Source organism: Equus caballus, chromosome 28, assembly GCF_041296265.1.
Source record: "Equus caballus isolate H_3958 breed thoroughbred chromosome 28, TB-T2T, whole genome shotgun sequence".
Lineage (NCBI taxonomy): Eukaryota > Metazoa > Chordata > Mammalia > Perissodactyla > Equidae > Equus > Equus caballus.
Genome location: NC_091711.1, coordinates 38,594,477 through 38,621,817, shown reverse-complemented (window position 1 = coordinate 38,621,817; position 27,341 = coordinate 38,594,477). Strand labels below are relative to the sequence as shown.

Sequence of the window (27,341 nt, the reverse complement as noted above, 5' to 3'; positions counted from 1 at the left end):
CCAGTGTCCGGGGGGTATAACCTTAGCGGGCTTGCATAGGAGCAGTGATGACAAGGCTACCGGAACCTGAGCTCCCCGACCCCCACCCCACCCCCACGGAGACTCGGATCCACTGCGAGTGACTCAACAGAAGCGGCCCTGCCCCCATCCCGTCCAACTGGCGTCCACAGGTGGGGAGAGGACAGCGCTCCCAGAAGCCGGATGAAAGGAGTCGCTCCGGGTCACGAGCTTGGCATTTCCCAGCTCCGCCTCCGTGTCCACTCACCTCCAAGGTCAGCCTCTGCAGAGCCACACAACCCGCGGGAGGGACCCCTCCAGGCCCCAGGGGGCTGGCAAGGAGGACTGGGATGGGACAGCAGCCACCGTGTGGTACAGAAGTGAATCCTGTGGCCCCCACCTGTCTGGGAGCGAGTCTGGGCTCTGCCGGTGTGATGCTGGGTGAGTTATTCAACCTCGCTGTACCTGGTTCTTCATCCATAAAATGGGCGTGGGGTGATGGCTGGCTCATAGGTTGCTGTGACGATTGACTATGAACCAAGACAGGTGAGCCACTTAATTCAGTGCCCCAGACAGAGGAAGGGCCCCGCGAGTGGGAGGTGGTGTCATCATTTGCCGGCCATCCATACACTTATTTATATGAATACTTACTGCGGGTTGAATTCCTTATCTTTTGCTTCATAACAAAGTACTTCAAAACTTAGTGGCTTAAAATAGTGAAAATTTGTTATCTCACATTGTTTCTGTGGGTCAGGAACTTGGGGGCTGTGTGGTTCCAGCTCAGGTTTCCCGTGAGGCTGTGTCAGGCTGTCGACCGGGCCACAGGCATCCAAAGGCTGGACTCGGGCTGGAGGACCCTCTTCCAAGGTGGCTTCCTCCCCTGGTGGCAGGCTCGCACTGGCTGTTGGCAGAGGCCTCACTTCCTGGCCACATGGGCCTCTCCACAGGGCCGCTTGGATGTCCTCACCACACGGCGGCTGGCTTCCCCAGACTGAGCGACCCGCGAGAACAAGGCGGCAGCTGCGATGTCTCCTATGACCTAAGCTCGGAAGTCACACTCTGTCACCTACGCAGTATCCTGTTGGTGACACAGGTCCGAGCTGCTGGCTGTGGGAGGGGATGACACAAAGGTGTGGACGCCAGGATCTCTGGGGAGCCATCTCGGAGGCTGGCCGCACTGTGCCATGCCTCGGGGACGGACAGGAAGCAAGACCACCGTTGTTGATGTCATGGCTGAGCGTGACTGTGTGTGTAAATGGCAAAAACCAGCATGGCGAACCCAAAGAAACAGCTGGAGACGCATCCTGTGAAGATGAACAGGGTGGCATGTGACAGTGGTCAGAGGGAAGGCCTCTTCAGGAGGGTTGGGGTGGGTTTGAGCCTGAGGGTGGACCCAGCCCGCCATGGAAGGGTGGGGGGAGGCAGTCCCAGGCAGAGGGAACAGCGCCTGTGCACTGTGAGAGGGCCGTTCTGCCTGGCTCTAATGCTCGCTTGCGTGCGTCCCTCTTTGACTCAGTTTCCCCGTCTATAAAAGGGGGATAATAACCGTTCCCACTTCCTATAGGCGTTTCTACAAGGGAAGCCCCTAGCACAGGGCCTGGGGCCGAGTGAGTGCTGGGGACGTGAGCGTCGGGATCCTCACTCGACACTCTGATGTTGACTGGGCTGCCATCCTAAGCATTGCCTGATGACGGTCTCGCTTCCTTTAACGTAATCCTCTAGGAAGGGAGAGGGACCAAGGAGCCAGTGTGGGGGACCCTGTGGCCCGGGGGCGGGAGTAAAGCTGGCGTGGGGGTGCTCTCTCTGAAAATATGGGGGCGTGCGTGGAAGGCTCCCCTCAGGAGAAACACAGGAGTCTAGAAAGGTGAGGCGGGGGACAAAGGCCTGGGACACCCCCCGGGGGGAGCCTGCAGGGTCTCTTAGGGACCGGAGGGCAGCTCGCTGTGGCTTCAGACCACTGAACCTCAGGGTCTCCGTGGACACAGGGAGGATCGAGGGAAATGGCTGGTGCGGAGGGAGGGGCCTTGAACATCACAGTCGGATGGGCTTTCCCGGGGGCGGGATCGACCAGCAGGAGGGAGGCAGGGATGGGTTTGCCGTTCCAGAAGATCCCTCTGGCTGCCAGGAGGAGGCGTGGGCGGTGAGGCAGAGGAAACAGGGAGCAGGCGGGAGAGATGCTGGGGCCTGGCCCAGAGCGGGGGTGTGGGAATGGGGGGGCTGGGAGGGCAGAGGGAGCCAAGGAGGAGAAGCGGCAGGAGGAGAGGGCAGGGCAGCCCTCTTCTCAGGCCCTGGCAGGGCTCCCCTCCTGTCCAGGGATCTGTCCTAACCTGCTTTCCCCGACCTCTGACCTCCCCGACCTAAGATAACACTCAGCAGACGCATGAGGCTGTATGAGGCCTCTTCAGCACTGCTCCACCAGAGCACTCATTACATTGATGGTGGCGACCGTTTATGGAGTACCTGCTATATTCCAGGCACCACACACACACACAGACACACACCCCATGACATTTAAACCCCACAAGAACCTAGTAAGGTAGATATTATGGCTCTCATCTTGTAGATGAGGATCTCAAGGATCAGAGAGGTGAAGTAATTTGCCCAAAGTCACACAGCTAGTAAGAGTCAGGATCTCACCAAATCAGCTAATATATGGAACATGCTTACACCAGAGCCTGGCACCAGCAGGCACTCAATAAATGCTGGCACTGTTTTTGTTAGTACCATCAGCTAGGTGTGCCTGGCTACAAGGTCCATAGCCCCGGGGCCTCACTGACTCATCTTGCTCAGTTCTCGAGCTCTGTTATCTATGTGTCTGCTCCATGGGCTGTGGGATCCTGCATAGCAGGAACGGCCGGGTTGCTCTGTGGGTCCCTAGCACCCCGCCTCGGGTGGCTGAGAGTAGGTGCTCAGTGATGCCAGACTGAATAAAGGAGACAGGAAGCTCCTGGAGGGCAAGGACTATGTCCTAAGAATCACGGGATTCCCCCAGCCATGAGTGTCCCTGAGAATCATGGGATTTCCCCAGCCATGGCTGTCCCTGAGAATCATGGGATTTCTCCAGCCACGGCTGTCCCTGAGAATCATGGGATTTCCCCAGCCACGGCTGTCCCTGAGAATCATGGGATTTCCCCAGCCATGGCTGTCCCTGAGAATCATGGGATGTCTCTGTGGGAGGAGCCTCCGTCACCACTTCCACCAGGACAGTCCTTTTCTCCTACCAGCCGCCTCCCCCGTCCTCAGGAATCAGCCCATAGTCAGCTCCCACCAGCCCCACCTTCCTCCTAGCCCTGGCTCTGGGCCCTCCGAGGCCTCACCCGGAGGAGCACATCCATCCTGACGCTCTGGTCTGCCGTGGCCTTCCCACGAACGGGCCTGGAGCCCCTGTCTCTGCCTCGGGCAGGGGCAGGGGGACCGGCCGCCTGGGGTCCCGGCCTGGCCTCTGGCTTTTGGTGGGAGCCTGGGCAGGCCCCTGTCCCCTCCGGGCCTCAGTGTCTGCACCCTCCACTGAGGCACCACGAAGCGTCCCCTTGTTCTGCCGTCCCAGAGGTTGGGCAGGTGCGGGACAAGCCCCACCTCCCTGCCAGTCTCTCCAGGCCGCTGGGTCTGCCCCTGACTGGCTGGTGTGTCGTTCCCCCGTCTGGGCCTCAGTTTCCCCAACAACGAGATGAGCATGGTCATTTTCATCACTTTTACTCAGCCTCGTCGGTTTGCTACAAGGATCCAGCTGGATGGAGGGTGAGGAAGTTCTGTTAATAGCTCTCGGGCGCCTCTGGGTCCTTGAGGCTCAGGGGGAAGCGGCATGTCTCCTTAAGGCCACTAGGTGGTGCCAGCGGGCCACCCATCTCCCTGAAGGCTGTCAAGTTCCACCCTGGGTTACTGCAGGACCACAGCCATGTACCTCCTCCCACTGAGACGGGCCAGCTGGCAGAGGCAGGCTGTGCTGGGGTTAGGGACGGGTTTTAGGGTCAAGCAAACTTGAACTTGAAGTTCTACTCCGGGCCCTGCTCTTGGTGAGTGTCCTGGGTCTCTGCTTGGCAATTAACTCGCCGGGTGTCACTGGGCATGTCACAGGACCTGCGACTTGAGGTTCTTCATCTGGGAAACAGGACAACGTGTCTTTTCTCCTGGGGCATCCTGGAGACCAAGTGACATCGGTCGTGTAAAATATCCATCCCGCCTTCTGGCCCAGAGCGAGCCTCTGTGAGCACGTCTGTCACCAGCCATTACTACTTTACATGTCAGAGTCTCCCCTGGGGAGAACCTCGGGCAGGAAGCCCAGAGAACTGGATCTGAATTTGGCAAGTCCCTTCTCATCTCTGGTTCTCTGTTGGCCCCAACGGACATTGAGAGACTGGGAGCGTCGTGGAGAAATAAGGGCTTGGGAATCCGACAGACTTGGTGTGAATGCGGCCCACCTCTCCTCTTCCCAGCTGTGCGCCCTTGGGCCTCCCTGGTAATGTTTGTGATGGTTTGTTCTAAGTCTGTCTTCTGGGTTCTAAGTTCCAGGAAGGCCTGGATCTTATGTATTTAGCTTACCTACTAAATTCATTCCTCAGTTTAGGGTCCGGCACAAAGTCAGTCCTCAATAAACAAGAGCCATTGTGATTATTACTGTGTGATTACTATATACATTCACTCAACAACAGTAGCAGGCCCTGTGGTCAGAGCTTCCCCTGCATTATTGCTGATAATCCTGTCATTATCTCTATTTTACAGGTGAGAAAACAGGCCCAGAGAAGGTGGGTCCTTGCCCAGGCTCACACAGCTACGGAGCAGTAGAAGCTGGCATTTGAAACTGAGCCCCAAGACAGATTCGTGTTGACAGATGTATAAACTGAATACTGACCCTCCAGAGAGATCCACGCCCTAATCCCGGGAACCCCTGTGAATGTCACCTCCCGATGGCAAAGGGATTCTGCAGATGGGAAGAAGTGAAGGATCTTGAGATGGGAACATTATCCCCGATTATCCAGGTGGGCCTAATGTCATTGCAAGGATCCTTCTCAGAGGGAGGTGGGAGCGTCAGAGTGGGAAGAAGAGAATGGACAGCAGAGGGAGGAAAGGCCACGTGATGTGGGAATGAAGGCAGCACCCATTCTAGAAAAGCCAGGAAGGGAATTTCCCCTAGAACCCCCAGAAGGAAGAGCCCGGCTGACACCTTTCACCCAGTGACACAGACCTCGGACTTCGGACTCCAGAACTGTAAGGTAATAAAAGCGTGTTGTTTTAAGCTATGAGGCTCTGGGCCATTTTTTACAGCAGCCACAGGAAACTAAGAAACAGGCAAATGAGATAATGTCTGAAAAGCCCCTGGCATACAGTTGGAGCTCACTAAATGCTCTTTCCTCTTCCAGCTATAAGTCCCGGGATCTTCCAGCTCAACCAGCCCATTTTACTGACGACGTGGAGCCTGAGGCCACAGTTAGGGGTCAACTTGCCCCGTCCCGCCGAGATGAGTGGCGGGAGGGCGCTGTCTCCTGGCACATCCTGGGGGTCCTTGCTCTGCTCTTCTGGACTCCAGCCCTGGGCAGCCTGGGCGAAATCATCTAGTCCAAACCCATTTTCCGAGTGAGGAAACTGAGGCCTGGAGTTGTCCGAGAGTTGGACTCGAGTCCCTAAGTGACAGGGGATGTGCAGGCCCTGAATCCCCAGGGAGTCCTCTCGGCAAGGCCCTCCCCTCCCCCTCTGGAGCGCCGCTCCTCCCCGTGTATCCCCAGCAGACAGGGGCCAGCGGGGTCTGGGAAAACCACATCAGGAGCGGCCCAGCTGTGGTGCAGGAATTCGAGAGCAGCTCCTTAGTGGCCTTCAGCCTGGGAAAGCTCTGAGGCCTTCCTGTCCCCGCCCGCCTTGCCGCTTAGGGCCAGCCCTGTCCCCAAGGCTGTGAGAAGTCGCCTGGAGGCAGTGTCCAGTGGGGTGGAGGAAAGAGCGGCCTAGAATGGAGGGACTTGATCCCCGATCCTAAGCCAGTTAGTGGCATTATCCTGGATTATCCTAAACCGAGCTCAGGGCCCTGGGCTTGTCTAGGGGAGCATAGGTCTCCCTGCCCCCGGCATGTGGGGGTTCCAGTGGTGCCCTAACACCCAGCGACACAGGCACAGTTCTTACATAAAGCATTCACACCCACTGGCACCCTCAGACCTCACAACAACCCTGTAACGGCGAGGCTGCTGCTGTCCCATTTTACAGATGGAGAAACTGAGGCTCGGAGAGAGAAAGGGACTCTCCCCAAGTCAAGGTCCTGTGGTGGCAGCACTGGGACTCTGCTAACTCCGTGAGTTCTCGCGATGACCCCTGGACTCGTCTCTGGCAATTCGGTCCCAGTCTTGCTGTGGGGCCTTGAGTAATCTCCCTCTCTGAGCCTCGACTCTTCTCTGTGAACTAGGACATAATAATAGTATCCACCTCATTGGGGCGCCTGCGGAATCACCGAGTGCGTGAGCCCCGCGCCTGGCACGCGGTGAGTGCTCCATCTTCGCTGAGCCTCATCACCATCACACTAGCCGATTGGATAACCGCAAATACTACTGCGCGGGGCCAGGAGCCCAGCACAACACGCCCTGCCCCCGGGGCTGGGGGAAGACGCCAATAAACACACAGGTCCTGCGGGAGGTGAAGGAACGACCACGAGAGCAAGGAGGGGGCTGCCTGGCGTGTTCAAGCAACACTGAAGAGGCCAGTGTGGTCCTAGGGGGTTAGAGACGCGGCAGTGGCAGGAGGAGAAACCAGAGAGGTGGGGGGTGGGGCAGAGCCACCGACCACGGTGGCCTTTGGGCGGACATCAGCTTTCCTTGAGCCAAGTGGGGAGCCATCGCAAGGTGTCCTCATTGTCCACTAAACGCTCAAAGCCTGAAATGGGCCCTTAGATCCTGGGTCACTGTCTGAGGAGTGGAATGGCCACCCGCTAGCTAACCACCCTCCTGCGCCCAGGACCCGCCCACGGCCCCGCCCCCTCCCTGCGATGCTCCAGAACCCTGAGAATCAGGTGGTCCTAAAGTGTCAGCGCTCAGAGGGACCTTGGAGGCCATTTGGCTCCAATTACAGATGAAGAAAGGAGGCTGGGGCGCGGAGGGGAAGGGGCTTGTCCGGGGCCTCTCAGCGCATCCGCGGCTGTGCCAGCTGTGACGCCCAAGGCTCCTGCCTCCTGGAGCAGGGCCCCTCCCGCTGCAGAGCCCTCGGTGAACGGGACGTTTTGTTCTTCTGGCCCAGATCCAAGGAGTCCCCAGGGACACACTCTGGTTTGCCTTTGCCAAAGGCCTCGCCAGCTAAGGGTCCCTTCTAGGCTGTGGGGCTGCAGCCATGTCTGGCAGAAGCTGCGCCCTCCTGGGGCCGGCCTCCCGCCTGCACCGGCATTGAGGAGTCCGCGTGCATGTGAGGATGGGCACCCTGTGCAGCTCCTCATCCCAGGCACCCTGCTCCCAGGGCTTCCATTCCAAGCACAGACATCGAAACACAATAAGCAGCCGCTCACTGCCCACTTCCGGGGTCACCCTGTTGGAGCAAGAAGCTCCTGACCTCTCTCCCCACCCCGTGGATGTTCATGGTGGTTCTGTAGCTGCCACTGCCGGCTCCTCAGCTGCAGTTCAAGGGGAGGGAACACCAGCCATTCATACTCTCTGATCTTGCATTCATTCATCTCTCTATCTTCTTGCCCATTGGTCCATGCATTCATCCATACACCCACCTGCCCAATTGCCCCACCCACATATCTAGCCTTCCATCCATCCATCCATCCATCCATCCATCCATCTATCCATCCACTGATCTGAACAGCCACCAGTCTGTCTGATTGTTACTGGTCCATCGTCTCATCCATCCAACCCGTCCATCCAGCCATCCATCAATCCATCCATTCATCCATCCTATGCTCTCTCTCTTACACCTACTGTTTGCCCAAAAACCTCTCTCTCTGCCTGTGCGTTGGTCTACATATCCATCATCCACCTATCCCCTTACCAACTTCCCTGCCCGTCCGTCCATTCCCTCACCTTCCTCCCATCCATCCATCTCCCCACTCCACTCCCACTGCTCTGCCAACCAACCTGTCAGCCTGTCTCTTGGTCCATCTACCCCTTCATGCAACGTTCACGGAGGCATATCCTGTGGGACTCAGCGTTGTAACTATAGCACCTACAGTAATAGCTGCCACTTACTGGACACTTGTTTTATGCCAGACACTCTACCTACGTTCTCACTTAATCCTCACAACAACCTGTCGTCGTTTGACAGATGAGGGAACATGCTGGATGGCCTCAATTAGACAACTGTCAAATTGCTTCATTCCAAGAGCAGCTTTACAAGATAGATGCTGTCATCATTTTGCAGATGTGGAAACTGGCCATGCAATTTGCCTGAAGTCACAGCAGTAATGAAGGACAGGATTTGGACGCAAGTGTTCTGACTCCGAGTTCCGTCCTCCTTCCTTCTGACCACCGCCTCCTGAGACCCGATGGCCAGACCTGGCTGCCCCGGTGTGTGACTGTGTGTGTCATTCAGCCTCGGGCCTCAGTTTCCTTGCCTGTACAAGAGGGGGCTGTGGGAGTGGCTGCTGACTTCCTTCCTTTCTTCCTCTGTCTCCTTCTCATGAAGAGCCAGGCAGGACCGGGAGATGAGCTGGGCCAGGGGAACCTCTGAGATCCGGCCTTGGACATGGCTTGGCCCAGTGTGAACCCACGGATGACCCCATTTCACTGGCTCGCTCCACAAATATCCTTCACTGAGTGTGTACCGCCTCAGGGCACAGCCCCGGGGACTCCGTTCCTCACCTCCGCTTCAGGGCAGGCGACCCAGCCAGGGGGAAGGGTGCAGCCCCGCAAGAAGAGGAGAGTGACGTCTGCTGCCAGCTTGCTATGAGAGCACGACGTTTCCCTCGGTTTTCTCATCTGCCCAACGGGCTAGCAGCACTCGCCTCGGAGGAGTAAGTGAAATGATGTGATGTGAACACGCTCCCCACGCCCTCTCCTCTCCCTTGCTTCTGTGCAATAACAGGGCTGGGCTCGAGCGGACGTCCCAAGGCGGGCTTGTGGTTGGACTTCAGGAGCAGGAGCCCCTGAAACCATAGGCCGTGTTTGTGTGTGCACGTGCAGTCTTCACCAAGAAGGCCTGTGTCTTTCATCAGATTCTCAAAAGGCTCGTGACTTAGTTGCTAATGATTATAATCACTAATTGAGTGCTGACTTAGAGCCAGCACCTGTAAGTGCTCGGTGCTTAGTACACCTTACTTCATTTAATTCTTAGTAGACAGTAGATGGAATAGTGATTGAGCTCAGGAACTCTAGAGCCTCATTGTCTGGGATCAAATCCTGGCTCCGTTGCTTCCCAGCTGTGTGACCTTGGACAATGACCTAACCACTCGGTGCCTCAGTTTCCTCAGATCTAAATTAGATGACAAAGCTATTTGCTTCATAGGGTTGTTTTGAGGAGTAAATACAGGAACAGAGCTTAGAACCATGCCTGCCCCTAAGCAAGAGCTCAGTAAATACTGTCTTAAAGTAGATGAGGAAATGGAGGCTCAGAGAGGTCAAGGAACTTGTCTATAGTCAACCAGCTGGGAAAGAGCCCAGATTCTAAGCCTGGTGGTCTGAGACTGGAGCCCTTGCATTTAATGGATATGCTCACTGTGTGTTCTTGAAAAGACCCTGACTTCATCCCACATGCACCCTAATTCTTACATTCAAGGCTCTAGATTTTACTGACAAGGGAGAGGTTCTGGCCACACTGGTCTCCAAGGTTCCCTGACATTCTGACACTTGAGACTTCCACTGTGCGAGTCCCCCCATCTGGGGACCGTTGACCCAGCAGGCTGACAGGCCTCCAGAGGAGCAGCAGAGAAAGAGCGAGAGAGCACGTGTGGGCACCTGAATGTGTGCACATCCCCTTCCCGTGCCGCCCCCCTCGAGCCTCCACAGGGTGCAGCTCCCAGGCCTCCCTGCACAGCCTCCCAGGAGAGGCGCCCCCGCAGACTCCGCTCCCTCCCGGCGCCATGTGACACTGGCGGGTGGTGTGGGAGGGAGGAGGAGATGAGCTCGTCACTGGCTGACAGCTCTCCCTCTGGGGCAGGGAGCTCCCTGGCTGCAACCCTACCCCAGATGGTTTTTAACAGAAGAGGAAACAGAGAAGTGCTTTGCTGGGCCACTTCCTGGCTTAGCAGGACCTGGGCAAGCATCACTTCTCAGGGCCTCGTTCTGCTCATTCATAAAATAAGGACAATTGCTCCTATGCCACTGGGCTGTGGCGGACACGACAGGAGAAAAGGCATGTGTGTAAAATACCCAGCCCCACAGACTCCACACTCTCAGGTCCTCTCCATCCTGTTCCTCTCTGGAGGAAGAAGGGGACTCCTGGTCTGAGACCAGAAGTGGCATCCTTTAGCATCTTGTCTCAGGGACGGGAGTTCAGCTGAGGCAATGGCTGGAGACCTGGTGTGGGCTGGGGTGGCCTGTGCAGGTGACGAAGCCACAGGTACTTGATATCAGCAAAATGGCCCAGCACAACTCGATCTGTGGCCTCCTGGAGCTGAGCGAATGAGCTCCCTTCTCCAACAGACCTCAGGCTCCACTTTGTTCAACTGAGTCTCCAAGAACTCCACCAGCCGTACCATCCTGTGGGCTGGGTGGCTATCTCAAAGCGCACACGGCCAGAGGGTGGCAGTGGGGGAGCCTTGTCCCTACTCTGCATATTTGCTTTCCAACAAATACCTTTTAGAGCACCGACTACATGCTAGGTGCCAGGTTCTAGGTGCTGGGGGTACGGCAATGAACACGAGACTGTAGGAAGCTGATATTCCGGCGCGGACAGTCAGACTGCACGCGGCAGGTAGTGAGGAGTTTGTGCTTAGTGCCGTTGAGTCGATTCCGACTCCTAGCGACCCCGTGTAGAGCAGAGCAGAGCAGACGCCTGCCCATCTTTTTGCGCCATCCTCTCATCCTCTGGCGCTGTTTCAGATGGTGCTCTGCTGCTATTCACAGCGTTATCATGGCCAATTTTTTCAGAAGTGGGTGGCCGGGTCCTTCTTCCCAGTCTGTCTTAGTCTGGAAGCTCCGCCGAAACCTGTCCATCACGGGTGACCCTGCTGGTATCTGAAATACCAGTGACATAGCTTTCAGCATCACAGCAACATGCAGCTGCCACAGTATGACACCCAACAGGCGGGTGATGTGGTTCCCTGACCAGGAAACGAACCCGGGCCCCGGCAGTGAGAGCACTGGCTCTTAACCACTAGACACCAGGGCTGGCTAGTGATAAGCACTGTGAAGGACCACAAAGCAGACGGAGGAGACGTGGAGGGACCGGGTGCTCATTAGGCCGAGGGTCAGAGAAGGCCTCCTCCATGGGAGACATCTGAGCAGGACCAGAGGAGCCAGGTGGGGGCCACGTGAGGATCTGGGGCAAGAGCATTCTGGGCAGAGGTCAACTGCAAGGCGCTGAGTCTCCAACTGCCTGTCAGGATTGAGAATCGTCAAGAAGTCCCCGGGGCTGTGCGCAGTGAGCCGGGCGGTGGGAGGACGCGCATGGGGGGAGAGTGGAAAAGGTGGGGGCAGGGGAGGTGATAAGGAATTTGGCTTGGGGTCCTGAGCTTGAAGGGCTGGTGAGGAGTCTGCAGGCCCAGCCTTGCCTGCCCAGGCTGGGGAGAGGGGACACATTTTGTGGGGTCAGTCCTCTGAGACCCCAGATCCCCACAGTAAGCCACTTGGACCTAGCGCCTGCACAAGAACACGCTCTTGAAATTCTGGGTTCAGCCTAAGAGCCTTAAAGCACCAGCGGCTCATCTGGGCCAGCCCCCTTTGCTCACATAAGCCCACATGGCGGATAAAGAAATTGAGGCTCAGAGGGGAGAAATGACCTCCCCGGGGACACCCAGCCCCCGAGTGCGTCTGCATCCTGAGATGCGCTCTTCCCACTTTGGCATACTGCAGCCCTCTTTCAAAATGATGTTTGTGAACATTAGTCTCAGTAAAGACAGCTAAAAAGCATGGGTTGGAGATGTTTTTAGCTGCCTGTAAGCCAGATAAAAGGTTCTGTTGTTGCAAAAATGCTCTTCTTGTGTATGCTATAAGCATCCATCAATTTCCGAAATTATCCAGCCTCCCTAACGAGAAATGACGGGCGCTTTCTGAATTTGAGATGAAGAGGGCTTTTTTTGGTTGTTGGTGGTGGTTTACTCATATCAGACTCTTTTCCTGCCCTGAGTGTAATATCCTAAGTTTCAGGGAGGCAGAGGCTGTTTTTTTTTCATCTCTGCAGCCCTGGCAGAGGAGGCTTCTCCTGAGTGGCCGCTCGGACACCTACAGTTGTGTGACGCTCTATATTCACACGCAGGTAGATCAGCATATAGTATGGTTATTGAACAAATGAATGAACGACTGAATGAGTTGGGCTCAAAAAAGGCACGTCTTCAGGTTCTACGTAGCCAGGGATCACCAGCCTGAGACCTCTGCCTTAGGGTAAAGAGGAGAAGTCATATTTTTAGGGGAGGATGATAAGCCAGGAATCAGTCAAAAAGCTGACAAAAGAAATTCCAAATTTAGGTCCCCTGTCCAGAGCGAAGATGCAGGCACATCAATGCTAGAAGGGACCAGCATGAGTCAGTTGTCACCAGGTTATGCTGCATAACAAGCAAACCCAAATCTCAGGTTCTTACAACAACTATTTATCTCTCGCCCCTGTTGCATGTCAGTGGCGGGGGGCCCAGCTGCAGCAGCTGTGTGGTCCAGGCTGTGGTCAGGGTCACCTCGGCTCCACAGGCCTCTAGTCCCAGGACGCAGGCTGAAGAAGCAGCTCCTGTCTGGGATGTTACGTCTCAAGGCAGAGGGCAGGAGCTCGACAGGGATGGGACAGCTCCCAATGGCTCTTGAAGCCTCCACCACAAACCATCACACCGTCACTTAGGCCCACATTTTGGGGTTCAATCCAGTCACATGGCCAAGACCAACATCAATGAGCAGGACTGATGATGAATATTTGCTAACAATGGTATAATCCTTACTAGGATTTAGGGACCCCTGAGTCCAGCAGATTCGAAACTGTTCTCAGAAGCATTCTCCAACCCTCTCGGGCCACAGAGAACGAAGGAAGAGAGGGGTACCAGTGGACAGGGCTCGGGGACCGCCACCTCCAGCAACAACACCTCACTGTGAGGTGGCCACGTACATTTTCATTTGAAAGCTGCTTTAAAAAAAAAAGATTTTAAAAAATCATTGGTCTAACACAAGTCCTCCGTATTACAGACAGGGAGACAGAGACTTCACAAGGAGACACACGTGAAGCTGATCAGTGGCAGAGCTGGGACGCACGCCCAGCAAGAGACCTCTTCAGACAGCACCCAGGTCAACATGTATTCATATATTCATTCAACAAATATTTACTGCCCAATAACTCTGGGCGAAATTTTGGCAATCATAGCATTCTCCTTCATTCAGTCTATATTTTGACAACTTACTTGGTGCTTCATTCATTCATTCATTCAAAAACTATTTTCTGAGGGCCTACTATAGGCCAGGCCAGGCTACAGGCACTGGGCATACAGCGGTGAATAAAACCAATTTTCTGACCGTGGAATTTGCATTCTAGGGCAGACACAGATAATAAATGAAATAAACTATATATGTACAAAGTGTGATAAGCACTATGAAGAAGAAAAAAAAAAAAAAGCAGAGAGAGGGGCTGGCCCGGTGGCACAGCGGTTAAGTTCTCACGTTCTGCTTTGCCGGCCCGGGGTTCGCCTGGTTCAGATCCCGGGTGCAGACATGGCACTGCTTGGTACGCCATGCTGTGGTAGGCGTCCCACATATAAAGTAGAGGAAGTTGAGCATGGATGTTAGCTCAGGTCCAGCCTTCCTCAGCAAAAAGAGGAGGATTGGCAGCAGATGTTAGCTCAGGGCTAATCTTCCTCAAAAAAAAAAAAAAAAAAAAAGCTGAGGGAGGGAGTAAAGAGTGCCAGAGGGGTCATTTTGGACAGAGTGGCCAGGGAAGGTGTCTTTCCATAGGTGAAATCTAAGCAGAGATGTGGGTGAAGTGAGAGATGAAGCCACATGTGTCTGGAAAGAGAGGTGGTGGATAGAGCAAGTGCAAAGGCCCTGAGGTGGGTGCGTACCTAGGGGCTTGGAGGCACAGCGGAAGGCCTAAGTGAGGTCAGAGGGCATGAGGTCAGAGATGTGGCCCGAACCTCAGCGGTCCCAGGAAGGAGGCTGGGTTTTGCTGATGTGGTGAGGACCCCCGGGACGGTTTGCATCAGGGGAGAGGTCTGATCTGTGTCGTCCACGCGCACAGCTTGGGTGAAGAACCCAGGGCAGGGAGCCCTATGAAGGGGGCTCTTGCCACTGTCTGCTGGCGGCTCAGAGGGCTGGGGGTGGTTTCAGCGTGTGGTCAAGACCGTCCCACTCCCAACCCCACTTCACAGGGAGCAGAGCCCGGGGAGATGGCCAAGACAGCGGACGCCCACCCCGGGGGCAGCAGGCTAGCGGATGGAACCGTGAGAGGGGCGGGGCCTGCCTCCGGGAGTGATGGACAGAGGAACAGCGCCTCTCCTCCAGTGGTGCCCAGGCTCTGCGAGCTCCCATTGGCTGGAATTCTGCCCCGGCGGCTGGCTGGGCGGGAAACGCCTCCCAGGTGCCCGCCTCGCAGGAAAACCGCCCAGATGACGGGCCACTGATCTGTGATTCCAGCCACGCTCAGGACGCAGCTGCCACTTGATTCGTCCAGATCTTTCCCTTTCCATCAACCTCCCGACCCCCTTCCTCCCATGAAAAAGTAAATGAGGTCCTTGGAGGGGTGGGTATTCTCTTCCTCATTTTCTTTTCACCTGGTATCTCCTTCTAACATCGGGGAAGCCGTCCCCTGCCCGGGAAGTCTTCCCAAGCGTCCGCCACTTCTCGCTCTTTCCGTTATGTCCTCCCATAGCTCTTCCGAGGGTTGCTAGTTTCCCTTTTGGTCTGTGATTATTTGATTGATGTCCATCTGTCCCACTCAGTTATGAACTCTGCGGGGGCTCTTTCATTTTGGGGGTGAGCTTGGGTGGGGGTGGGGTCACCGTTGTCTTCCCTACTCCAGCCAAGTCCCGGATGCATAACTCAGTAAACGTGAGTTTCCTGCTTCTGGGGTGTTTTCAAGTCCTGTCTCCTCCAAGGATCAGGACCTGATGGCCAGGAGCTGTCTTAGGATTGGGGTCCTGGGGAGATGTTTTCCTCCAATTTTTTTTGCAGAAAAATACACATAAAATTGTGTGGAAGTCAATCTTCCAGCCCCACTCTAGCCTTCAGATGACTGCAGCCCTGGCCGACATCTTGACTGCAACCTCATCAGAGACCCTGAGCCAGAACCACCCAGCTAAGCTGCTCCTGGATTCCTGACCCTCAGACGCTGGGTGAGATAATAAATGTTTATTGTTGTTTGAAGCTACTAAGTTTTGGGGTACTTTGTTACACAGCAATCGATGACTGATATAGTCACCCACTCTATCCTGGCAAGTTTGGCTGGCGCTGGCCTTTGCTTGCTTCTCAGAATCAGATCCATCCCCAAAGAATGAAGATGCGCCCTCACGGTGGCTTTGGGAAAGAACGTCATCCAATGTGGATTAACTGGCTAGTCTCCTGGGGAGTTTGGAGTTTCCAGTGACTTAGTGAAGACAAAAGGGCTGTGTAGGATGGAAGGGGGAGCAGTGGGGGAAGGGGGAGCAGAAAGAACCCAGATTTGGGCGTGAAGACCTGGGCTGGAGCCCAGCCTCTGTTGCTTGCCAGTCGAGTGACCCTGACAGGTGACTCAGCCTTCCAGGCCGCAGGCTCATTATTCGTCTAATAGACTTAGCTGACAGCACTGCTGTGAGCTTGACAGTCTGTTCCCCCGACTGGGTCTTTTTAAATTGCAAATCCGATCATGTCATTCTTTGCTTAGAACCTATTAGTGGCCTCACATTGCCTGGATAAAGGCGAACAGCCCCGGCTGGCCTGCACCGCCCGCCGCTGTGGGGCCTGCCTCTGCCCAGCTGGCAGGGTCTCCCTCATCCTTGCTCACTATGGCTCTCCCAGCTTTAACCACACCGCCCGTCCACTGGTTTCCTGAAGGTGCCACGTTCGATCCACCCACGGGGCCTGCGGCATGTGTGGGATTTTTCCACCTGGAATATGCCCCCCCTTTGACTTGCTAACTTCTCTGTTACCCTTCAGATCTCAACTTGAATGGGAAGCCTTTGCTGATAACTTAGGCCCCACCTCATGGCCCTCACCGTCATCTGCAATTACAGGGGTATTTGTGTGATAAATAGACAGGCCTGCCTCCCCCCCCCCCCCATGTCAGTGAGCACCACAAGGGCGGGGCCCGGCTGCAGGCCCGCACGGGCACACCGTAGGAGCGTAAGTGCTTGTGCTTGTGTGAAATGAATGAGTGAGCACAGGGTGCCCGTTACTGTGCACATGTTAGCTTCCATCCCCTCCCCCATCCCCGGATTCCACTCTGACTTCAGGAGCTCCCCGGGGACCCAGAATTCAGGCCAAGTAAACTTACAGGGCAGATGCTTCCAGATTTCTGTTGGTTCTGAACTTTGGCTGAGCCTTGGCACTATCTGTAGTGTTTTCCAAAAAGCCGATGCCCGGGTCCCACTCTCAGAGGTTCTGGTGTAGAGCTGGAGTGCACTGGACGGCAAGATAATTAAAAGTACCCCCGGCCAAGCCTCAGAACCACTGCCCTGGCCGGAGGGGAGACGAGGGCTCTGGCAGAGACTGGCCAACCTGGAGACTGGAGACTGTCTCACCGTCTAGGATGGTGGGGCTAAAAATAGTGGGAGAAAACCCAGAGGCTGCGATGTGCCAGACACTGTTACAAGGATTTCCTTTAATTAACTCACATAATCCTCAGAAGAGTCCCATGAAGAGGGTGGTGTTATTACCCCCTTTCACAGGTGGGGAGACTGAGGCATGGAGCTATCAAGTAACTTGCACAATTATCCAGTCTCTTGGTGGCAGAGCCAAGATTTGAACCCCAGGGACTCTGGCTCCAGCATCCAGTGCTGGACCGCCAGCCTATACTGCCAGTGACCCTGGAGAGGTACCCACTGACTGTCCTCACCCTAATGATTGCTTTTGCATCTTCTGGGGGCTAGGGGGGTGGGGCAGCTGCCCATCTGGCGTCTCCATCTTTTGCCGAAAGGATGTGCCCCGAGCCAGCAGCAGGCATCACGGAGACGAGGTCAGACGGGCCCAGCTGACCAATTCCAGCTGGGCTTCTCCGACCCCAAAAGCATCCGCCTGATGGTGGAGCCCATCATCGGCCTCAGGAAGAGACAGGTCGCTATGGAAACCACAGGACTCCACAGCCATACCACCGGCTGGCTTCAAGGAAATATTTTCACGGCTCTTTTGGGGCTCTGCTGTGAGGCGGCCAAGGGGGTTCTAGCTAATTGGGCCCTCCGTTTGGCCAGGACATCAGGTTAAGTCCCGGCATGCAGCAGCAGCCCTGGACCAGCCCTTCTCCTCACCTTGCACCCCGAGAGGTGCTGTTTCCAGCCCTCCCGTGGGAAGGCGCGTTGGTGGGGAGGTCTGTGGGTGATTGACATGTGGGGTTGAGTCTTTAATTAAACCGTGCATCATGTGCCAGTCAGAAGAAAAGAAAGTTCAACTCAAAGCCAGGGTCGTTATCCCGAGCATCATTTCAGGAGCTCTTTCCCATGGCGGAGAGCGTGACCTTGTCTAACAGTTGGGCTGAAATCCTTCCGAGGCCTCTCCGATCTGTTCCCGAGCCCTGCATGTGACTGTGTGGGGTCCGTCAGCATTCAGCCCCTGCCATCGGACTGGGTGACTGGCGCTGGGCTCAGCTTTGACGAGCACCAGACCTGTGGTTCTCAACCCTGGCGCCCGTTCGCATCCCCGGGCAGCTTTCAAAAAACACCCACATCCGGGCCTCACCCCCGGCCAATTAGACACCATCTTTGAGAGTGGCCGGGGCTGAGAACAAGTCCACCTCTGCTCCACACAAACGGGGAAACTGAGGCTCTGAGAGGAGAAGAGACTTGCCCTGGGCCGCCCAGGTGGCAAGGAGCGCTGAGGCCAGCCGGTTGCAGACCCTCTCCATCCGTCTGACACCCCACAGCTCCAAAGGTGGGGGCGGCATCGGGACCTGGCTGGGAAAGGCGGGGGCACCTGGGGGGATCCCTACCTTTTGAAAAAGTGTGGAACAGTGTAAGGCCTTTCTAGTAAAGACGTCCTCATGGGCCAGCAGCCTCGGCATCACCTGGGAGCTTGCTAGAAAGAATCTCAGGGCCACCCCATACCTACCGACTCAGAATCTGCATTTTAACAGGACCCCCAGGCGCATGGACTTTCAAATTTGAGAAGCCCTGTGGTAATGACACTGGGATAGAAGCTACAACACTTGAGTTCTAGTTATGTGACCCTAGGAAAGTTCTCTTAATTTCTCTCAGTTACACTTTCTCCATCTGTTTTATGGGGATACCCGAACCTTTAATGTCAAAGCTGGAAGGACCAGAGACGGGAAGCAAATTGACCAAGTGACACAGCAAAAGTGCGGCAGAGCTTCTAGAAGCAAGAGCAAGGCTCCTAGACCCGTGCAGCTCCCTCCGCTGTGTTGCCCCCCAGCAGGGCGGTGGGGGCCAGGGTGCTGCAGATACAGCAAACGCTCCAAGAGGCCTCCAGCTCTTCTTTGATATGTCGTTTTGCTCAAGTGTCATTGCTAGAAATTGCATCTCCCATCTGTAAAACTTGGGGATTTGGTTGCAGTCCCATCATGTCTTTGTGAGCTAAAAAAATAACAAAAGATAGCAAAACAAAAGTTGGTGCCAAGGAAGAGAAGTCATTTGAACTTGAGGGAAAAGAATGATGTGTCTACCTTCCTCCTCTTCCTCCTCCTCACTTGTTCTTGGCAGAGGGTTGTGCATGCCTGTGCCTGCTGTGCCTGTGCGTGCATGCATGCGTGTGTGTGTGTGTGTGTGTGAGGGTGGGCCTGTACATGTGCATGTTTGCGTGTCAGTGTGCAAGGGTGTGCCTTGCACACATGCATGTTGTGCGTGCATATGTGTGTGAGGGTGTACCCATGCATTCATGTTGTGTGTGCATGTGCGTGCAAGCATTTGTATGTCTGTGCATGTGTGTGTGTGCATGGCTATAATTGCATGTGTGTTCCTGGGTGTGTATGGTGTTGTGCATTTGTGTGCATGCATGTGTGTGTGGTGGTAGATGTGTGCATGCCTGTGTACCACATGCATGAATATATGTTTATGTGTGTGTGAGTACAAGTGTCTGTGTGCAAGCAAGCATGTGAGCCTGCATGTGCATGTGTGTGCTGTGTGTGCCTTGCAATGTGCCTATGTGCACGTGCATGCTCATGTGAATGTGAGGAAACACATACACCTGTGTGTGCATACATGCACATCTGTGCATGCATTATGTGTGCATTTGTGTGCTTGTGTATGCGTGCATGCCTAGGTGCCGGTGTGCTCATGTGTGTGTGTGCGTGTGTTAGGCAGTGTGAAACATGAGGTGGCTTAAATACCTTATTTGGGAGGCAGGGGGGCACTGGAAAGCCCAAAAAGTCCTTGACATTCAAGGGTTTTGCATGCAGCTTGGGCTCATTTCAACTGACTCAAAGGCCCAGGGCTTGTCACAGTTTATATTTTTGGTGAGGCAAAAATGCCGGCGTGGAACTGAGCTCGTGAATGAGCCTGGCTGACCACCCAGGGATAAACACTGTTTCTTTCAAGAAAATGGCCTCCAAAGAGTTCCAATTGCTAGAGCTAATCATGGAAAGAAAGATGAAGACATCTGAAACATTACTGGCTTTCAGTCTGAAAAGCAGAAACAGGGAGTGGATTAAAGAGCAGAGTCGAATCTGGCCCTGGCTTAGAGCTCAGGCTCCAGACGAGCCCGCCATATGCAGCTCTCAGTGGAAACCAAGAAAAGTGATTCCCCACTGGGCTCGAGCGAGCCCCTGAGCCAGCACGGAGAACAGCTCAAGTGAGAGAGGACCCCTTAATAACCGCAGAAATGGCTTTAGTCCTGACTCCATGGTCGGTAAACCTGCGAGGCAGCGTCTTAACGCGTCAGTTACGCTTTGCTCCCTTTTAGAGACAGAGTTGATGCCCGAGATAGGACTTTCCAGTGGGGCATTCTTAAAGCTCTCTTGTCTTACTTCTTGTGCATGTCAAGGGCCCACAGTACCTGTAAGCATCAGAAAAAATTGGGGGCTGTTGGGTGGAGTCAAACTTATAAGCACGTGAAAATTATTAGTAATAATATTTTAACGGCTCATCTCTGTCAAGAGCTGACGATATGGTAGATGTGAGCTAAGAGCTCTCATATTAAGTATAATTACGCTTATATTAAGTAGAATAATATGATTCTCCACCTCCAGGAAGTTCTTCCAGGTAAAAGTCTACAGATCCTTCAGAAGCAGCTAAAATTGTTGCCTGCTCTGGGAGACCTTTCCCACCTGTGTCAGCAATGACTTCCCTGAATCGCGGCTCCCGTCTGTCCCTCATCCTTGAGATCCTCATCCATCTGTGCCCAGCTCCTAGCGACGGGGGTCTGGGCATGGACAGAGGTCTGTGCTGGTGCACATAGACGTCACATGGGCCCTGGCCTGTCCATTGTCTCTGGGAACTCCCCTCCCCACCCTCCTGGACTGTAGCCGTCAACTCCGCTCGTTTCTCATTTTGGATAAAATTGGTTCAGGCTTTTCCACTTCAGATTTAATTTCTTATAAAAACATTAGGGAGCTGAGAACATTCTCTCTTGGGGACCGGCCTCCGTCCCCAGCAGGCAGCACACCGGGAAGCCATTGCTCTGGAGGGCAGGACGGAGGCTGCCCCGCAGCTCAGCTGGGCCCTGTCGCAGGCTCTGCTCCCCTCCCAGCCCTCTCCTCGGAGGTCATCCTCTCTCTGAATTGAAGCCAACGGCTCCGTCTATGCCCTGGATCCCCGCCCTTCCCACGTCTTCAGAGACCTCTCTCCAGCGATCATCCCTTCCTTCTCTCCTGGGTCTCCATCCTCCTTTTCTAGAACTTTCTCAACAGCATTTCAGTGAATTCAAGCCTCTCCATCTTAAAAAATGATAATAATACTAACAAACAATCCTTCTGGAAACCCTCAGCCCCCTCTGGTTTTGCACCATATTTCTCCTCCGCATTATAGCCACGCTTACTGAAAAATTAAAAAGAGCCAGCCCTGATGGCCTAGAGGTCAAAATTCAGCACACTCCTCTTCAGCGGCCCAGGTTCAGTTCCCGGGCCCGGAAGCACACCACCCGTCTGTCAGTAGCCGTGCTGTGGCGGCGGCTCACGTAGAAGAACCAGAAGGACTTACAACTAGGATGTACAACCACGTATGGAGGCTTTGGGGAGAGGGAAAAAAAGAGAGGAAGATTGGCAACAGATGTTAGTGCAGGACGAATCTTTCCCCAGCAAAAAAAAAAAAAAAAAAAGGCTGCTCTCAAAATTTTTTAAAAAACAATTAAAAAGAAAGAGAACAAGATGCCCTTGCCATTTGCACACCCCAGCCCCTCCTCACATGTGGTCTTTCTTTAGTTGGGCTTCATCCAGTGTCTGGTCGACACTCTTCAGCCCCTTCTTGGCAGCCTTTGGCCCTGGAGCCCATCTATTCCTTCTCGAGTCGTCCTGTTCCCCAGCTTCCACAGCCCCACACTGGTTTTCCGCCCACCTCTCCTTTCTTCCTTCTCCATCCTCCGCTCTCTCTTTTCCTAAACCGTAGTGTTCCCCTGGTCCTTTTCTGGTCTGTCTGGTCGACATTCTCCCCATGGCCGGCATGAGCCCCCGATCTATTGCTCAAGGCCAGACTTCTCTCCTGAGGTGCAGACCGTCACATCCAGCCTGCTGCTGGTCAGCTGCACTGGAGGGTCCCACAGGCGCCTCAAGCTCCAGACGACTCTAACTCAAGGCGTCATCCCCCTCCTGTTTCCTACCCACATGGCCTTCCAACCTGCACCTCTCCTCCTGGAGCCCCCTTTTGGTGACTGCCCTCCTGCCCACCCAGCTGCCCAAACGCCCATGCTGACTCTCCATCCAACACAACACCCCACACCTGGGCGACCCCAGGTCTTCAGACCCTCTCCCCGGAACCCGCTCTCTCCTCACCATCCCCACGCCACACCTCAGAAAAGGCCCTTTCACGCCGTCAGTTCCCACCCAGATCACTGTCGCCCCCTCTCACCTGCTTTCCTTGCCTCCCGTCCTGGCCCTCCAACCCACTCCCTGCAGCCAGAGCGGGCTTGCAAAAGGGGGAGCTGATCCTGCCCATCTCTTCACTCATGCATCCCTCCTGATCTAGGTATCAAAGACCTACTGTGTGCCAGGCACTACGCTACTCTGGGAGGACCTGTGCCTTAGTCTGCACAGTTCACATTCTAGTGGAAGAGACCTGAAATAAACAAACATGTTATCAAGTGTCAAGTGGTGATAAATGTTATGAGGAAAGATAAAGCAAGGAAAGAGGATGGAGAGTGACGGATGGGGGGTGGTGAATCTTAGGTAGAGAGGTCAAGAGAAGCTTCTTTGAGTAGGTGACACTGGAGCAGAGATAGGAATGAAGTGATCAACTGAACCATGGCAGGGGCCAGGGGAGTCTGTAGAGGAAGCACATTCCAGGCAGCGATAACTGCATGTGCAAAGGCCCAGTGGCAGCTGGGCACATAGTGTGTTTCAAGGAAGAGCAGGCTTTAGCCCTCTGTGCTCCATTGAGCTACGCTGAGCTCAAGTCCCTTGCACGCACCTTCTAGAAACCTGCTCCCTGCTTAGCTTTTATTCAGCTGTTAGACTCATCTCCTGCTGCGAGTCAGTCTAGAAGCTTGCCCAGGCTGGGTTAGGGGCCCCTCCTCTGAGCCCCTGTCACCGCAGGGGACAGCCTGACCTGCAGTTGTCTGTTTACGGGTCGCTTGTTGTTCTTTGTGGAGAAGGGATGGCATCTGATTCGTTTCTGTGCCCTGAGATGCAGACAGCGATGAAGGGTTTGGTGAATGTTTTAACCAGGTCTTGCTGCCCAACAAACCACTCCAAATTTAGTGGAGTAAAACAGACACTACTTTCTTCTGCTCTTGGCTCCTGTGGTCGGGATTTGGGGCAGAGCACAGTGGGAATGGCTCGTCTCTGCTTCATTATGTCCAGAAGACTCAAGCGGCCAGGGCCAGAGCCACCCGGAGGGTCCTGCATGCACGTGTCTGGCCTTTGGAGAGGGCTCAGCTAGGACTGTGCCCGGAGCATCCCCCCAGATGGCCTCTCCACGTGGATCGGGCTCCTCGGCACAGCGGCTGGGTTCTGAGGGGGAGCACCCCGAGAGCAAGAGAACGTTCCAACCAGGCAGAACCGCATGGCATTTTCTGAGCTGGCTTTGGAAGTCGCAGAGCATCACTCCAGCACACGCTGTAGGTCGAAGCAGTCAGAAACTTGTCCGGATCAAGGGGAGGGGAGACAGACCCCACGTCTGGAAGGGAGGTGTGTCCAAGAATTTGGGAACCACAGCTTAAAACCCTCCAGTGAACACGTCAAATGGTTGAGATTTGCACTCCATGTTACAAATTGCCAAGTGCTTTCATGTCGTCCTCGTGTGGTCCTCCCTGAGATTCAGGGATGACGACACGGAGGAGCAGAGAGGCGATGCATGCAAGGTGGGCTCGTAAGAGGCACACAGCCAGAGCCGACGCTGCAGGGCAGGGCCACAGCGGGAGCGTGCCCAGCCCAGTGGGCCCGCAGCGGGTCTCACTGACATGGAAATAATTGTGGCTCACACTTACCACATGCCGGGCACTGTTCTGAGTATTTCACAAGTACTAATTCATTTACACTTCATCGCAGTCCGATGAGATGGCGGCATTATTAACCCTGTTTTACAAGAGAGGAAACTGAGTCGCAGAGAAGACAGCTGGGGTAGATTGCCATGTTCACAATTCCCATGTCTTCCCTGTGTTAGAACATCCACATAAAATCTCTGCCACGTGATCCCCGGTACCTTTCCCTGCAGTGGACACAGTACGTTTTCCTAACCCCACGGATTGTGGGCTGGCTGGGTGACTTGCTTCGGCCAATGAAATGTGGCAGAAGTGACAGTGTGTCCTGAGTCCTTCTGAGCTGAGGTCTCAGGAGGCAACTCATGTGTCCACCTACCCTTTTGTGTTCCAGTGATCCGCCGTGAGAAGTCACGCCTTGGGTGCTGCAGGCTCTTCAGCCTGGGGGGCGTCCCAGAGCAAAGATGTGGACCAGACCGGAACCCAGTCCTGGAGCCAGGACCAAGACTGGGGTGAGCGAGTGTGGCAACTGCCTCTAGTGCAAAAATTTAAGGAGATGCCACAAAACTCAGGAATCAAGCTAAATATTTTCATGTAATATTTTTAAAATAAAAAGTAACGCAAAAAAATCCCCTGCTGTAGACTGAATGTTTGCATCTCCCCAAAATTCATACATTGAAACCTAACCCCCAACATGGTGGTATTAGGAGGTGGGGCCTTTGGGAGATGATTAGATCATGAGGGTGGAGCCCTCCTGAGTGGGATTAGTGCCCTTATAAAGAAGACCCCAGAGAGCCCCCTTGCCCCTTCCACCATGTGAGGACACAGCGAGAAGATGACCGTCTATAAACCAGGAAGCGAATCCTCACCAGACGTTGAATCGGCTGTCACCTTGATCTTGGACTTTCCAGCCTCCAGAACTCTGAGAAATAAATTTTTGTTGTTTATATCAGCCAGTTTATGTTGTGATATGAGTATGTTGTGAATATCCAGTTCATGGTATTTTTGTTATAGCAGCCAAAACAGAATAAGACATCCACAATGAACGAAACATCAAAATTTTAAATAAAGACAGGATCAGCATTGAAGTCAAGCGTAGCAACGACTGGCTTAGACCACTCAAACTGCAGTTGACCTGGGGTCCGGTAAGGATGAGAAGAAACCTTTGGGAGCGGTTTGTTACACAGCATTATTGCAGCAATAGCTGACCCATACAAAAAGTAATTTGCCCAAGGACCTTCAACCTGAAAACAGCAGAGCCGAGATTCGGATCCAGATGGTCTCAGACTACAGTCCAGGTTATTAAGAGTTAGAATGCTCGCCTCTCTTGTTGAGATGCACATGAGGTGCGTGCCCGGGATATCTGGGTTGGTTCAGTCCTTACCCTGGGCTCTGACTCACTTTCCTGTCTGGTGTTCCATTTCCTAGATGAGGCTGGAGTCCCTCCCTGAGGGCCATCCCCAGTCCCCTTCCACCTGGCACAGGATCCTGGCTCTCTTCCCTTCATTCCACCGGAGACCCTAATAAGACTGATCTCAGATTCCATAGCAAGGTGCCAAACCAAGGTGAAATTTTCAATGCATATGGCCAAAACTCAACTACTTGGCCCTCGTATTTCTCACCCATGTCAAAGACATAAAGGAGTCAGTAGAAAGAGAATTTCTTGGGAAAGAGAATTTTTGGAGAGCGCCCTGGTGTGCTACGAGAGTGTCTGTCCCTCGTCTCAAGCCTAGAGTGCTTGATGGGCGTCCCTGTAACTGAGTGCTCTGTGGCCACTATTTGTCCTCTGCCTGATAAATCTAATGGGTGGTAGACTTGGTTAGACGCTAAAGATCCTTACTGAACTCAGACCAAATTATACTTAGGGTTGATGGGGGCAAAGGATGTGAGTTTCCTGTGGACCAGATGTGGGATAACCATGAGATAAAGCTGCCCTGGGGATGCCCTGCCAAGAGAGCACCCTGGAGGAGCAAGAGGCCTCAGCACAAGGAACCTACAGGTATTGGAACATTCCCGGGGGCTGCAGGACTAAGGAAGCAACCCAAAAAGAGATGCACAGTGTTCCAGCAAGACGCCCACAGCGGAGAGATTCCCAGTGTTGGCGGGATGGTCTCCGCAAGTCTACAAAATTACCCGTGAGATTTTAACACCATCGTTAAACATCGACTATGCTCTGAGCGTGACGCCATCTCACCACAATACCATAGCACCGGGCAGGTAAGAACTCCCTGCTCCCTTGACCTCTCCCCCTCCGCCCCCAGACCCGCCTCCCAAGAACGGAGGAGAGAGAAACCGGAATTAGTTAAAAGGGAAGATGAAGAGTGAAAAAAAAGAATCTGCCCACTCTTCTCTTCCCCGGATTCTGGCTTTTTGTGCGCAGTAGACCTCAGCTGGGGGAAAGACAGAAAGGCTTTCCTTGGAATGAAGACGGAAACGTTGATCGTCACACGGGCCAAGGACTTTTAATTGGGGCTGCATTTGCCACCTGAAGTGGATTTAGCATAGATGAGAAAAATCGTGAGACAGTCCAAGTCTTCCTCGAGGGAGGGGAAAATAAAGCCCAGAGCTGTTTTAAAGAAGCAGTGGGAGGTCAGGGCTGCTTCTGGCTGCGTCCACTGAGTTGAAGTCAGCTTGCATAGGGTGTCCTGAGGCCTGGACTGGATACAGGAGGGCCACCGGGTGGAGACCGATGGCTGGCCAGCAAGAGCGTCCCTCCTCTTTTTCCAGTAGCCAGTCGCCATTGGCATGGGCAGCCTGCAAGGACCTCTGTTTCCCAGCCCTTCTCATCCATGAGCACGAGACTGAGTCTTGCCAGTGGAAAGTGACTGGGAGGGATGTGTCTGGGGCCCTGAAAAGAACAGGGTCTTAGATGTGAAGGAACCTGAAACCCGGACGCTTGAGTGACCAGGTCAGGCAGAGCCACCCTTTGGCCTAGCACCCTCATCTCGGACTTTTCCACGAAAAAGAAGCCGAGTTCTCCTGTTACAGTGGCTGGGCCTTTTGATACGAAGGGTCGGGCATCTCACTCCCTCTGAATCACACCTGCCCAAGTTCTCTGACCAAGTTCAGACATCGCACCCCAACCTGGCTGGCCTCTCCCTCTGGAGAACAGCTCCGCAGCTGTTCATGAAAGCTCTCTCATAACTGAGGAAGCCCCTCAGTTATGAATGCTCTGGGGAAAAAACAGGCTCTGCAGTCAGATGTGGATTCTAGCGCAGCTCTGCCACTTACTGGCTGTGCAACCTTGGGCAAGTGGCTTTACCTCTCTGAGCCTCAGTTCCCTCATATGCAAAAAGGGATACATAATCCTTCCACATACATTTGCCATGAGGATCCAATGAGAGGATGCAGGGAACATGCCTAGCACAGTGCTTGGTGCATAGTAGGTCTTCAACAAAGATCAACTCTCTTTCCCTTCTCCTGTTCCCAGCAGCCTTTGCTTCTGAGCCCCAGCTGGCCTCCCGTCAGCCCCCACCAAGCCCTGATGGAGACTGGTTTTTCTTTTGAGTCAGTGACAGGTTCAGAGAGGTGGAACAGAACAAGTATTTAGAGTTTGCAGCGCAGAATTCTCTGAAATCAGATTCCCAGCTTCCTTCCAGGGGCCGGGAA

General features: G+C 54.2%; 1 long non-coding RNA gene across 1 annotated transcript; it reads left to right on the top strand.

Annotated features, from left to right (window-relative positions):
* The first annotated feature begins 193 nt into the window (after positions 1 to 193).
* On the top strand, positions 194 to 15,393 carry LOC111771019 (uncharacterized). The gene is made up of 5 exons (XR_011433441.1): positions 194 to 438; positions 4,717 to 4,973; positions 5,355 to 8,468; positions 8,587 to 8,914; positions 14,396 to 15,393. It is a non-coding gene; the product is annotated as an uncharacterized lncRNA (long non-coding RNA).
* Positions 15,394 to 27,341: the final 11,948 nt, after the last annotated feature.